We start from the raw sequence: 13486 nt of genomic DNA on the forward strand, positions 1-13486 counted from the left end.
AAATATTTCCACCCCGGTGATTTCAGAGAAGCGGAAGGAGGTTTGAATTTGGTCCATGTTACTATTAGTTGGCAGCAGCTTGGGGTTAGCAAGAGAAGCTAACGTGTAGTCTCGCTACAGTGGCTACAATCACAACACAGTTTTTCCCCCTCTGTCATGCCTGCAGGATGTCACACTGGGGCGTCATCAATACACAGATACAAAATCTGATTTGTCGACACCGCCCTGAAAAATATCTGAGTCTAATTATTCTGCCTCTATTTGTTCTTCATGAAGATTATTTAATCTGAAAACAGGCAGCGTTTGCGTGTATACAGCAGCAGGGCAGGGTTAGCTGTGCACAAGAAGCAATACCCTATCAAAAATGTTCAACAACCACGTTTTGTGACTCCAACTCATACTCCAACCTGCTGGCAGCCATCTTTTCCCTTCAACACAAGATGAATCACTTCCTGTGTGCAGGGCAGAGGTCAAACAGAGATCGTTTGTAAGGTTTGAACGAGACAACGAGGTAAACGTAATCAAACCATTACAAGAATAATTGACACCCGTCATGATACACGGTTTTATATGGTCATGTGATCACTGTTGTCATGTCACTTTACTCCAGGATGCCCCACTGCTTCTACTATATTGGTAGTTCTGGAGGATTCTGACCTTGTGTTACTTTAGTGGAACTTTGTAAAACCCGAAGTAGGTTTCTTTTGATTGCTGGATTACCCCAGATTAAACTGGATTGACTAAGAATTGTTTTTGTTATATTGGACAATGACTTGATTTTACTGGACAGGGACATTAGTGGAGGTGGCTCTTAATAGAATATGAGTTATTTTGGTTTTATGTTTTTCCTTATGAACTGATTTGTGTTTATGTAAACATAGATCCTTTGTAAGGTTTGGAAAAGACTATGCACTATTCTCATTTTTTATATTTAAAAAATAATTAGAATTATCCCCTCCCAACAAAACACAAGAAAAAATGTAAGATAAATATATGAAAAATGTGTACCTCGTTTTTTTTTTTTTTACACCACTTACAGGAGGAAGTATGTCTCTTCATGCACTGACCCAACCAGTGGCAGGGTGTTTTTTTTTTTTGCATACAAACAACACGCTGCCCTCAGAGCGGGGACCAAGCAGGACGAGTGAAAGCCAGATTTTGTTAAAGCTCTTAATAAGACACAGTATGATACATAAGCCCGCAGGCGGCAAAGCTCTGTGTGCAAACACTCCGAGTATCCGTGTGATAGGGCAATCTGTGTGTGGAGCAGTGTACGGCCTAACAACTCTGTTATTTCACACACGACCCGATTTGGCCTCTCTGATATCTTTAATTTGGGAGCTGGGTTTGATATAGTGTTGCAAATATTTGCTCGGGCACATGTTTACTCTGTTTGCCTGGCACGTTAGGATCAACAAACCGCAATGGTGAAGTGACTGTAAAAAATAACACGTTAAAACAGTGCGTGCAATTATACACTTCACATCTCTGGCCCCTCCACACTGAAAGAACACTTTGTTGACCCGAGATCCGTTTTTACAGATCGTTATTCCCTTCCTGGCCACCGAGGGCTCCGTTCAGAAACACACGGTTTATGGGATGCTCAGGGTAGATGGACACATTTAAGCCCGTGTTTCAGTGGGATGGAAATATAGATTTAGACGTGAAAATTTCACTGTCTGAAGAAGCAGAGAGAGCGCATTAAAATGCACAGTGTATAAACTGGTTTTCTTTATTCCCTTTTGTGCCGTTTCATTTTTCTCATATATATAAAACTGGGAAATAGAAAAGAGGTTAAGACCCTTTTGTTGTTATACATTCAGCCATTTTATCGTCTCCATCTCATGGATTATTTTTTTCCACGTCTCTGCAGTTTGGAAAATCTCTCTTTCTCTTTGTCATAGTTTGATTCAGGTGTTACCAACTGAACATCTGCATGTCTTTGGACTGTGGGAGGAAACCAGAGGAAGAGAACATCCTCACTCCATGCAGAACGGTCCTTGTCCTTGTCCTTTATAAGATAAAGTGTCTCTGACAGAAATGACCAAATATAGCTTGAAATCAACAATTAAATAAACGAGTCTGAGGGGCTACTGTGGCTATATTGCAAACCGAAGTCCAGAGTTGTAGGAGTGAAGTGTCTGAGATCAGTAAGAAGAAGTAGGGCATGAGCGGTCAGCTGCGTTTGCATTCTAAGTCCACATGCTTTTAGCCGCACTGCTCGCTGAATCAGCTGTTCCTTCCGGATAGTGAATGAGCTTCATCTTGTATATCCAGGTAACCTTTACTGAAGAACACAGGAGCAGAGCAGACAGTGCAGGAAGGCCACGTCTAGACAAAGACGGAACTATAGAGGTGTTCATATGTACATGAGGTTAGGATCTGAAGAAGCGACGTTCAACAGCTGCCATAGTGTGGGGAGAATGAGTGAGTAAAGTCACTACGTAGTTAGTATATCGTGCAGTTTGAGACGCTTCTACTTCCTGAGAGTTGTTCTGAAGTAATGCCTTTTTCCAGTTGGGTGACAGCTTGCAGCACTGGTGTGAGTGGAGAAGACAAAGCACTCTGTACTCCGAGGCTGTGTGTGATTAATGACGGAGGTGTGTGTTGCAGTGGGCACCCTTGGAGCAGCTACAGATCAGTCTTCCTGTAAGACAAATCTGACACTCGACAACCCACCGCCCCACCTGCTACCCCCTCACCGCCATCAAACCCTCAGTCCCTCGCAGCCGAGTGCACCCGGCACGACATCGCACTCATAAATCATCCTAAACAAAGCATGTTTAATCTGCGACGCGCAGGCCTGACACGCAAATTTATTACCTGTTGTAGGAAAACTGCATGTGCCCCTCTGAGTCAAGCCTCTATTTACCTTTGAGAAAGCGGCGGAATAGTGGAAAGACAGTCGGCAACAAAGAGAGCTGATGATGGCAGTGTCTTTCAGGCTGGAATTTCAGGAGACAAAGCGTTGCTTTACCCAGGCGCGCCGCTATACCTTTTCATGGCGGATGACATGCTTTGCATGGCTTTCTCGACTGCACTTGCCAAAAAGATTTAGGGATTTTTTCTTTTTTCTCCAGCACATTTGTTAAACATGAATACCAAATTATCTCTGTGTGGATTAGAGTTCTACAGCGGCTCTGTGCCTGGTGTGAGTCATAATGCTACTTTACCTATGTTTGTGTAAGTATTTTAGAAAGCAACTGAGCAGCATTGTGCATGAACATGCACCAGCGATGCACCAACGGCATGGAAATGATTCAACAATGAGTGGAAATGATTTAAAAACGTTTGTCTTTCTTTTTTTTTAAATGTAAATGATATATATTTGAATCAGTATCACATTATAATGTGAAAGGTTTCATGTTTCACATTATACACAAAATACTTTTCAATTTTTATAACGAAATATAAAGAGGTAAACGCTTCATAGTGTGAACTGGCACTTCATCACATGACATCACATGAATCCCACTGTTCAGATTCCTACAGAGCTGTGGTGGACCACACTGTAATCTCCTCAATTTAGAGTCACTGAGCGAAACACATTCAATAATAACATTGATCATTTGTGTTTTGTTTTATAATAGTAAGAATAAAACATGTGTAATGATTATGTTATTAAATGTATTACACGCAACATTAAATTACACACACGTGGTACACACACACGAGCTCATATTGCCCACCCACTGCACAGTTGCTGTTCTTTTGCCCCCTCTTGACCAGACTAGACACTCATTGGCTCCCAGGTCATGTGAGTTTAACACCCCTGATTCACAGTTTCCTGTAATAACATGATAAGATATGTAATAATAACAACGTGATTTATATATATAATTTATATATATATAATAACGTATTTTCATATAATAGAAAACCTTTCACGCTATCGTGGTATGAGTTGATTCTTATTTTTCTGGCATGCCATCAGTATCATTCTGTGGTGTTTGAGGGGGGTTTTTGTGCCACCTGTGAGCTAAAAAACACATATGGGTGCAAAGTGGAGAACACACACTCGTCTCTGCATCTAGCCTGTGGGTAAACAGTGACACGGGATTCAGATATCTTTCTACATACGTCCTGACAACCTGAATAACAGCGGAATTAGTTTGACGTGGAGTCGTAGCTAAAATGCCAAGAAGAGCTCTCTCCCACACGCTCCCTTTGGCAGACTCTCCTGATCCTGCTTGTCCTCAACATGTCTCTACACTGTAAGTGGTGGGAATGAGAAGTGATGGCACCTGCTGACTGGTTTTGGCAATGTCAGACACACACACACACACACACACACTCACAGAGAGAGGATTTTTGCTTATGATGCAATCATCAAGTCAGAAAATCTGTGAAATTAGCCAAGAGTGAAGAACAAAATGAGGGTTATGCCTCATAGAACATAAAGGTTTTTTATTCCCCAAAAGCTGGGGACAGAAATAAAACCATCTCGCAAGATATAGTTTTTTTGCTCCATTTATGTTTGCAGATAAGAAATAAATAAGTCATAAAGTCAGAGAGTGAAGGTTGAGATGGAGTGATTATACTGGACAAAGGATGTTGAGGATGGAGCTGGAGGAAGAGAGGGGGACCACAGAGAAGGACATGAGGACAGTTGGCGAGGATGCAAGGGAGAGGACAAGATGGAGGCTTCTGAAGAAGAAGAAGAAGAAGAATGTTTGTATGATTTTGGCTGAGTGTGACACTATGAATTATTGGAGTCATTCCCGGTGATGAATTAAATCATACTTGAAATTAGGGACAAAATGAATAATGGTAAGAACACTTTCATTCCTGACCTTGATCAATTTTTAATGAGCTCAGTATGATGGCAACGACGTCTTATAAATGGAGCTCTATAGGCTCATGTGTGAATATTGGGGATAATTAAAGAGTGAGTGTTATTACCTTGATATCTGTAAAGGGGGTAGAGGGAGAAAAAGAAGAGCCATTAAGCAAACAAGACAGGATGGATGTTTCCTTGCAGGTGATGGGCATTCGGTGGTGTGATAAACAGAGAAGAATACATTAGGAAACCCAAGAGATGGGGATAATCTCCAGAGACGTCGTCGCCTCATATAGGGACCTTTGTGCGCTGTTGTTCTCTGCCGCAGGTGGAGCGCAGACACTCAACACAACCCACTGCACAGTGTAGAGAAGTGGGAGAAAAAGAGGAGAACTGTCAGTGAACAAATCCAGTGGACCATCGCAGCACAGCAGACACCTGCGTTCTCAGAGCTCCACTCCTCTCACTGCACTGGTATCACGAGGGCTTTCATTTCAAGTGGCGTTCCTCCACATTAGCAGTTGTGTGCTATTTAGAGTCGACAGGACCGTGGTTACTTTTAATTACAGTGGGTAATAAGAGGAGAGACACAGACTGTGAGACACGGAGTATTTTTAGACCTTGATCTTGACTCTCTAACACATCGCTGCTCAGATACGACAGTGTTCCAAGACTGTTGTTAAATAAACGGGAATCATTGCAGATGGTCCGTTCCAGTGCTTTGGATATTTTCCTTTTTTCTTTTCAGCTTAAATGACTGCAACAATTTTTGAACTTTTGTTCAATAAATGTGTTTAAAATAATTGCAGACGGTCGGTTTCAGTGCTTTGAAACCGTGCATTTATGTGAATATGTTTGTTCACTTTCAGCTTAAATACTTACGACAGTATAAGTTTAAGAGGGAATGTAATATTAAAATGTAGGTGATTCAAAAGCAGGAATCGTATTTGTCTTATTAACGTTGACAGATGTTTGGAAATTGGTACGTTATTGATATATTTTCCTCTTATTAGGTCATTTGGGGAAATCAAAGTCTATAATCTGTGACACAAAAATAGACGAGTAAATGTCTCTACTAGGATCAGTAATGTCCGATTCTTCTCCCCTTCACTCCCCCGTAATCCAAACCGTGGTTCTGGCTTTGTTTCACATTGAACAGAATCTCGAAATTTCCTTGTAGGCAACGTGCAACTTTCTATTTCATGTCATTATCTCAAGACACATAATACTGCAGCGTGACATTTGTTGGCAGAGTTTGTCTCGTGACTGAATGTGTGGTGTGTGGCGAGCGCTGGAACGTGGACGGGAGAAGAGGTGTTGAGGGATTTTCAGAGAGGCTGCTTTAATGAGCCACAGATAATGAAATGTTATTTCAGAGATTGCTGGTAAGATTGCCGTCTCAGAATATCGCGCGCGTGTGCGTGTGTGTGTGTGTGTGTGACTCAATGATCAGTTTCGTGCTTTTGCTCATTTACAAAATAAACATGGACTTCTCTCCACACCGTCCTGGTGTAGATCAAACTTGACTTGTGCGGCCTAATAAAGCTCGCCACATGAGACGAGCGTTTTAGGCTCTTTTTTAATTGGAGAGAAAGAGCGTCTGGGTCTATTTGTGGTCTGGTGTAATGCTGGAAATGCCAGCTGTCGCACTTTAAAGCCCTGCTGGAACAAACCGTTGTTTGGCATGTCCCTTGCAACTTGTTGAAATACATAACTTACTCTGTCATACATCATCGTCTTAGACTTAGACATACTAGAAAAAGCTTATTTCCTTTAAAGCAGCTATGACACAAGTGTACAGTTCTTTAAAACGCTTCACTGTTTTTTCTTATTCTCTGTGGCCCTCGGAGAAAGGTAGGAGAAAATCCTCGACACCTTCCGGAGTTATGATTGACAGCTGTGGCTGGTGCAGAAAGCCCTGAGCCAAGCTTCGTCACATAGCGCATGCCCGACATGTCGATGTCCATCTGGGGTTCTGCTCTTCAAACCACAGCAACCCCCCCACCGCCCCCCCGCCCCCCATCCTTCCTCTCTGCCGGCAGAGAAACCGAGGGACAAAAGGAGGAACAGGGTGTTAGGACGGGCCTTGGAGGGCTCGGATGGAAGCATCCAAAGCCAGCTGGTCTGGCTTTGAGGTAAATCAATGGTAGCAGAAAGAAGAAGAAGAAGAACAAGAGGAAGAGTTGCAGACAGAACAGGAACAAGGAGACAAAGAAAGTAAATGTGAGGAGGAGGAGACGAAAACAGCAGCAACAAACAGGTGAGACGCAGGTGTCACACGTGGTCTTTACCCACTCAGTTCTATGGAAATGTGATGACAATTAATATTTACACATATTCATGCATCTTTTGTGTGATTCCGTAGACTTGAAATGATCTGATGGACGGATGAATGAATGAATTAATTTCTGTTTCACACTTGTCCTGAATTTTATTAAAATGAAACTATTTTTTTTTTTGTATTGTGAGCATTACTTGTACCATACTGAACACAAGTCTCTAAATTACATTACATTCGACCATATACTGTATAGTGTTAAATAAGTGCGATATACACTCTAACACTTGACAATAGTAGAATCCTGGCTCTTTTAAATATATATAAATATATATATATATATATATATATATATATATATATATATATATATATATATATATATATATATATATATATATACATATATATATATATATATATATACATATATATATATATATATATAAATAAATACATGTATATATATATATATATATATATGGAGTCAAAAACAAGTGTCTTGAGCATTACATACACATGTTGTACGAGAGTAACTTTCAGTCACATCATAGCATTAAAAAAAAATACCAAAGGTCACATCACTTCACTGACATAAAATCATATTTGCATGGCCAACAACAAATCCAGTGGTTTAACTTTAAATTTGCTAAATATTTTTTATTATTTTATTAAATGTCAATTGTTCTGTTTAAAGCACCGAGAGAGAGGCAGAGTTTTCACCAGCACACTTCCATTACTGGACATTTACATGCGCGTAACTAGGACTACGGCTGTGACATCCATTTCTGACGTTATTAGAGCTGGTGTTGGGAACAACATCGCTGCTGTAAAAGCACCTCTGGGTGCCATGCACATGCAAACTGAGCCACCCACATAATAAAGGAAATTAATTTGGCATAACGGTATGATAACTATAAAAAAAATGATAGGTACGACTGAAAATGTGCTGCTATATTCTCAATGAAAACATGCCAAAACTCACATTTGGTAATTGGAAAAACAACAGGCTTATAAAATTCAAAATGTTCCCAACTAACGAATAAACTCTCTGTGATGTGATGTAGCTGTGCGTGTGTGTGTGTGTGTGTGTGTGTGTGGGGTTACAATAAATAAAGCATCACTGTTGTTGTGGTGAGAACAATAACAGTGGCCTTTTGGTTGTTAGTATTTACTCTGCCTGTTTGTTTGTGTCTTTGTGAGTGGGAATGTTGCACACATCATTTGAACGTGACGTCCGCTGCAACCTGCGACGAGAAAAAGTCATCACTTGACTTTATTTCTGCCTCTCTGCTTTGTTAAAAGCCCAGCAGGTGGAATTCCTGTGTCCTTTATTGTCCTTTTGCGCTGTAAAGCAGTAAAACAGGGCCGAGGCTCAAGTGAACGGCGGGAAGAGAGAAACCGCATGACCTCATGTGGCCATGATGACCGACCTCATTTAACCTGATCTGGTGCGTGGCTCTGAGCCAAGTGCAGGCTAATACAGCACTGCAGTCTAAACCAAAGTGAACTAGACTAAACTTCAAACCGTTCCACTGTTATTGCACTTTGTTGTCGATGATTACGCCATTACTGTGGCGATTTCATTGTGTTTTCCGCATTGTGGTTATTACTGCGGGAAAGTGTATTGTATGGGCATTAAAAGTCATTAAGGACAGTCGTGAATACTTGGCCTGGAGCCCTGAGCAATCAGGAGGGATGAGGAAGGCTAGACTCAACCTGTTCCTCTGGGACTGGGACTAAGTGGTGAAAAAGATAGCACAATACACAAGGGAGCAGCGTATACTAGACTAATACAAATGACTTAGACACGGCAGCAGCAATACTTTCCTTCATTAGAGAGCATGCGGTGTAATGAAACAGGATGTCATTGGGAGAGGATGCCTAAATGATCACGCATTGTTTTACTACTCAACCTGGGCAATGTTGCCATTAAATCACTGATACAAAGCACTACATCATATTAACGAGGTCATTTTAGATTTTATAGGTAAAATCTTAATCTGCTGTAACTACAGCTTTGCAATAAATGAAGAGGAATAAAACATTTCTCCCTGACATGAGGCATAAAGTGGCCAATCATGAATAACTCTTAAGTGTTAACTATATGCACCTGAGAACTCATCCTCAGAACATTAACCGCGACATGGGATTGGAAGATGCAATCATACAAACACGGCTACGTTTACCGTTAATAATACTCCTAATCTACTGGTATACAGTTATCCCGGCATACGTTTGCATGTTTTTGTTCCAACTTCTCAACTGGAACGTGGTGAACTCAGGGGTGACGTCACGCCCAGATCCGAGTTCTGATGTTCATGGAATTAATGCAGCGTTATCGACACAGTTTGGACAAAATGTTACTTTAGGGAGGGAAATGGTGGTGTGTTGAACACACACTATTGTTGCCTTTGTATACTACAGAAAACACAACGCACATCAACACATATATCAGTTCCACTGAACATGTTCCCGGTTTAAACAGCTTTTTTTAAAATCCTCCCTCATTCCTTCATTGTTATTGCAATGGACAATGAAATGAAGAGTCCCAGTGGTCCACATACTACATGACTCACACATAGTAGACGCAATGTAGAGGCACAAGTAATAAACTAGAGAAAGCACTGGGAGAGTGCAATCCTCAGCCAAGGATGCTCCGTTTCCCATGTCTGTACATTCTCCTATCCAGCATTCATTTATTTATTTATTTATTGTTAATAATCCTGAATCTACACCAGTGTCCAAGTCAACACCTTAATCTAATCATTTCTGCCTACATCCCCAGCAAATGTCATCAACTTTTTGAGCCCTCATTGGTGTTCATAATAAAACAAATGTACATCTTACAGCAGATGACTTGATGTTCTTAGGTATATTTCACACGGTAACATAAACATGATGATCTATTTCAAGAAATTTCATGAGTTGAATATAAAGTAGCAGAACTATCTGTGTGTGCAGAATCTGGCGAGATTACGTGTGCAGTTCACCATTCAACTAAAAAAGAGTTGAATGATATTTCTGCCTTTGAAATCAACACAGAAAGCCCTCGCTCTCACAGAGCTCTATCAAGGACACTCACTTTCCCACAGTCACTCACCAAAATCCAATCATTTCTTCTTAGGGCCATAAACTACATCCCCACTAAGTCAAACTGTGTTAAAAGTAATTCTGTTCACAAACATAAACTCTGTTTCCTTTAAGTCAGTGTGAAGCCCTGGTCCCCCTTAGGCGCCTTAATGCCTAACCTTAAACATAATCTAAGCACAAGTCCCATGTTCATCCTTCTGCGTTCTGCCTCATCAGGACCAGTTTGGGTCTCCACGAGGACTATAATATAAACACTGTCTCTTTATCTGATGTTGTTGCTTGACAGAGGAATATCGTTTAGATGCTTTATCCATCACTAAAGTGAATATTTGGAGACTCTCAGTGTTTCTGATTAAGCCCACGTCGTCCAAAAATTGCACACATCCATTTTCTGATATTTTCTTCACATAATGAGCTTATTTGTCCGTGCTTTTAATTGTCCTTGACAAGTACAATGTTCAGTTGAATTCGAGAAGGAAGAAAACATGATAGAAACATGACAAAAAAAAACCTGCACGTTCCTGTTGTAACCAGTGCCTCATTTGCATTCATCATTGACCTCATCGTGCCCCCCCCCGTTATGACTCCACGCCTCTCTTAGGGAGAGCAATCCCCAGTTTGGCAACCGCTGGTACACACCAGAAATGATGTCATCACGGTCTGTGCATGTGCACGAGGGCTCTGAGAGATATCGTGATGCTTGGTTGATGCACGTTTGAGATTTGCGCGTGCACTGGACGCCGCTCTTTATAAGAGCACAGGGAAGATCACATGTGGTTCTGGATTCTTGGAGAGGAGCTTCTATGGATTCATTCATGGAGTCATTTATGCAGCAATGTAAAATGTAAGCTGTATCAAACAGAGAGACTTCCAAGATCTGTCATCATTTACTGCGTTGATACAAAAGTCAAATGTCAAATCAACAAAAGGTTACGCTTAAAAAAAATATCCGTCTGAAACTGCTTTACATACATTTCTTATTCATTTCCTTGGCAGCTGTGACAGTGTAGTAAAAATGATCAACACAGCATCAGAGGTACTTAACAATAAAAGTGGAGTATTTTTAATGCTTCTACAGTATATGCATGTAAAGTACAGTAGATGTGGACACAGACACAAACAACCATTCCCTCTCATATTCATTTAGAGAGTCCACTTAACCTACTCTGCATGTTTTTGTGGGAGGAAACTGGAGTACCCCGAGAGAACCCTTCATGCACAGGGAGAACAAAAAGCCCATGGTAGAACTGGAATCCAAACTGGTGACCTTCTTGCTGTGTGGCTACAATTTTAGCCACTGTATCACCATGTGACCTGTCCAAAGCAGTTGTTATTCCAGTGGTTTGCTACTCATTGGCTGTCTGCATATGCACACAGATCCAGACAGGATTCACAATAACCACTGTCCAATCCTTTAAGAACAGACCAGCAGTCTTCAACAGTTGATTCATAATCATGTGATAAGATCATATTGTTAACCACCAGTATAAAAAAAATTAAATAAAGCAAAATAAACTACTGAAATTAAATAAAATAATGAAAGTATTGTTTTGTGTGAGTATTTCACACATGCAACGTGCCCCTGGATAATATTATGTTCATAATATTTGTGTAATTCACATCCATGTCTGTTGGGGTCTGTATCTTTTTTCACTATTAATAATGGCTGAAGTTAGTGCTCCAAGTGACCATGTGTGTTTAGAAATGCAAGGAACGTCTGTGTGTTGCTCGCATACCTGTGAAGTCTGCCATCTCCGATTGCCTTGTTTTGATTTGCACTCTCATATTCACACAAAAAAACCCACCAGAATTAAAACAGTAGACACAGTAAACCAGCTTAATGGTTTTGGTTTTTTAAAAAAAACACCATTGCACTAAACATGCAGTCTTCAAATAATAAGACTAGAATACCAAATGGCTTTTTTTTCCACGCACACTTTCACACTTTCACACTTTCAGTAATCCACCCATGACTAGATATGATGAGTGAATACGATGATGTTACTGTGCATCTCCAGCAGCTTGATGTCATGTTTCAGCATCAATAATAACTGTGCTGTTCTCTTCTATCCCACCTGCCTCCTGCGGGACACTGAGCTCAGTCAGTGTGCTGCACACCTCTGATCCTGCACATGGGCACACGTGACGGACTCATATGGAGAAGTCCGAGCAGGTCCCGCCCTCCTCCTGTGATTGGCCACGCGAGGGGACGCTGCAGCCTCTCATTGGCTCACGGAGGCGTCCTGTCAAAAGCCGAATTCCATTGCTGTTGTCTTAGCGATATGACGTCAAACGTGTCTAATGTGATGAGGCTGAGCAGAGCAGAAATTGGGAAAGTAGTGGCCCGAATCTCCGGAGTGAGCCAGGAAGAAAACACGAAACACTTAACAACATAATAATAATGACATCATTAAAGTGAAGTTAGTTGTACTTTTACGCCACGTCATCGTTAGTGTGAGTTAAACCAAAGTTGTTCCTGATTCTGGACACAAAGGACGGTATTTATTGGCAAATAAAAACGAGTTGAAGAGCAACACATGATGGACTGGGAGTGAAAAGGGACTTTACCAAGTGTGCTTTGCCTCAGTGTGTGTGTGTGTGTGTGTGGGAGTGTGCTGGAGAGAGAGAGACACACACAGAGAGAGGGAGAGAGAGAGCTCGTCAGATGAGGGGGAGGAGCCTCAGTGACAAGAGGAAGACTGGTCTTCACCCTGAGTTTGTCAGCTCCCCCTAAAATAGCAGTGAGCGTGTAAATGCGAACTGAAATTACGTTTATCCAGCGGAGCCACCGATATAGAGTGTCTATATACAGCCGCTGACTTGGGAGTAAAGGTGAGTAACGGAAATAGAAACAATGTTGCGTGGACTGAGTGAGTGAGTGAGTGTAAGTGTGTGTGTGTGTGTGTGTGTGTGTGTGGAGTGGCAGCGCCACTGACTGTAGAGGAGAAAAGCGCGAGAGACAGAGAGAGAGAGACAGAGAGAGATGTGAAGACATGAATGTGTTTCTCTGAAGATAAGAGGAAAGTAACGCAGTGTCATTTCAAATCATCCGCCCGGTGCGTGATGTGCTGTGTGTGTGTGTGTGTGTTGTCACACTGCACGTGCACGTCTGTGTGCTTTTGTCACTGGAATAACTTTTGACATTTTTTTTACGATCATTATTCACATTGTGAGTTAGTGTGATGTGTTCGTTAAACAGCTGCCGTCAACATGTGAAGAGAAAAGTCACCGAAAGTGTGAACCCGCGTACTTTGTCAAACAGGGAAAATAGTAATCAGTGTGTTTGTAATGACACAGTGGAGCTGCTGCAACAACAGCAACACACACCGACACAC

General features: G+C 41.3%; 1 protein-coding gene across 5 annotated transcripts in view; it reads left to right on the forward strand.

Moving 5' to 3' along the window:
- The first annotated feature begins 6819 nt into the window (after nt 1-6819).
- mef2aa (myocyte enhancer factor 2aa) overlaps nt 6820-13486 on the forward strand; it is a 74235-nt gene continuing 67568 nt past the window's right edge. For 4 of the 5 annotated variants that reach the window (XM_044035608.1, XM_044035611.1, XM_044035609.1 and 1 more), the window contains exon 1: nt 12828-12983. The gene's annotated coding sequence lies outside the window, so the exon portion shown is untranslated. Of the gene's footprint in view, nt 7041-12827; nt 12984-13486 lie in introns of those variants that run through there. The other variant, XM_044035610.1, reaches the window with a different exon arrangement.

This window comes from Solea senegalensis, linkage group LG10 (assembly GCF_019176455.1).
Source record: "Solea senegalensis isolate Sse05_10M linkage group LG10, IFAPA_SoseM_1, whole genome shotgun sequence".
In the NCBI taxonomy this organism is placed as follows: Eukaryota; Metazoa; Chordata; class Actinopteri; order Pleuronectiformes; family Soleidae; genus Solea; species Solea senegalensis.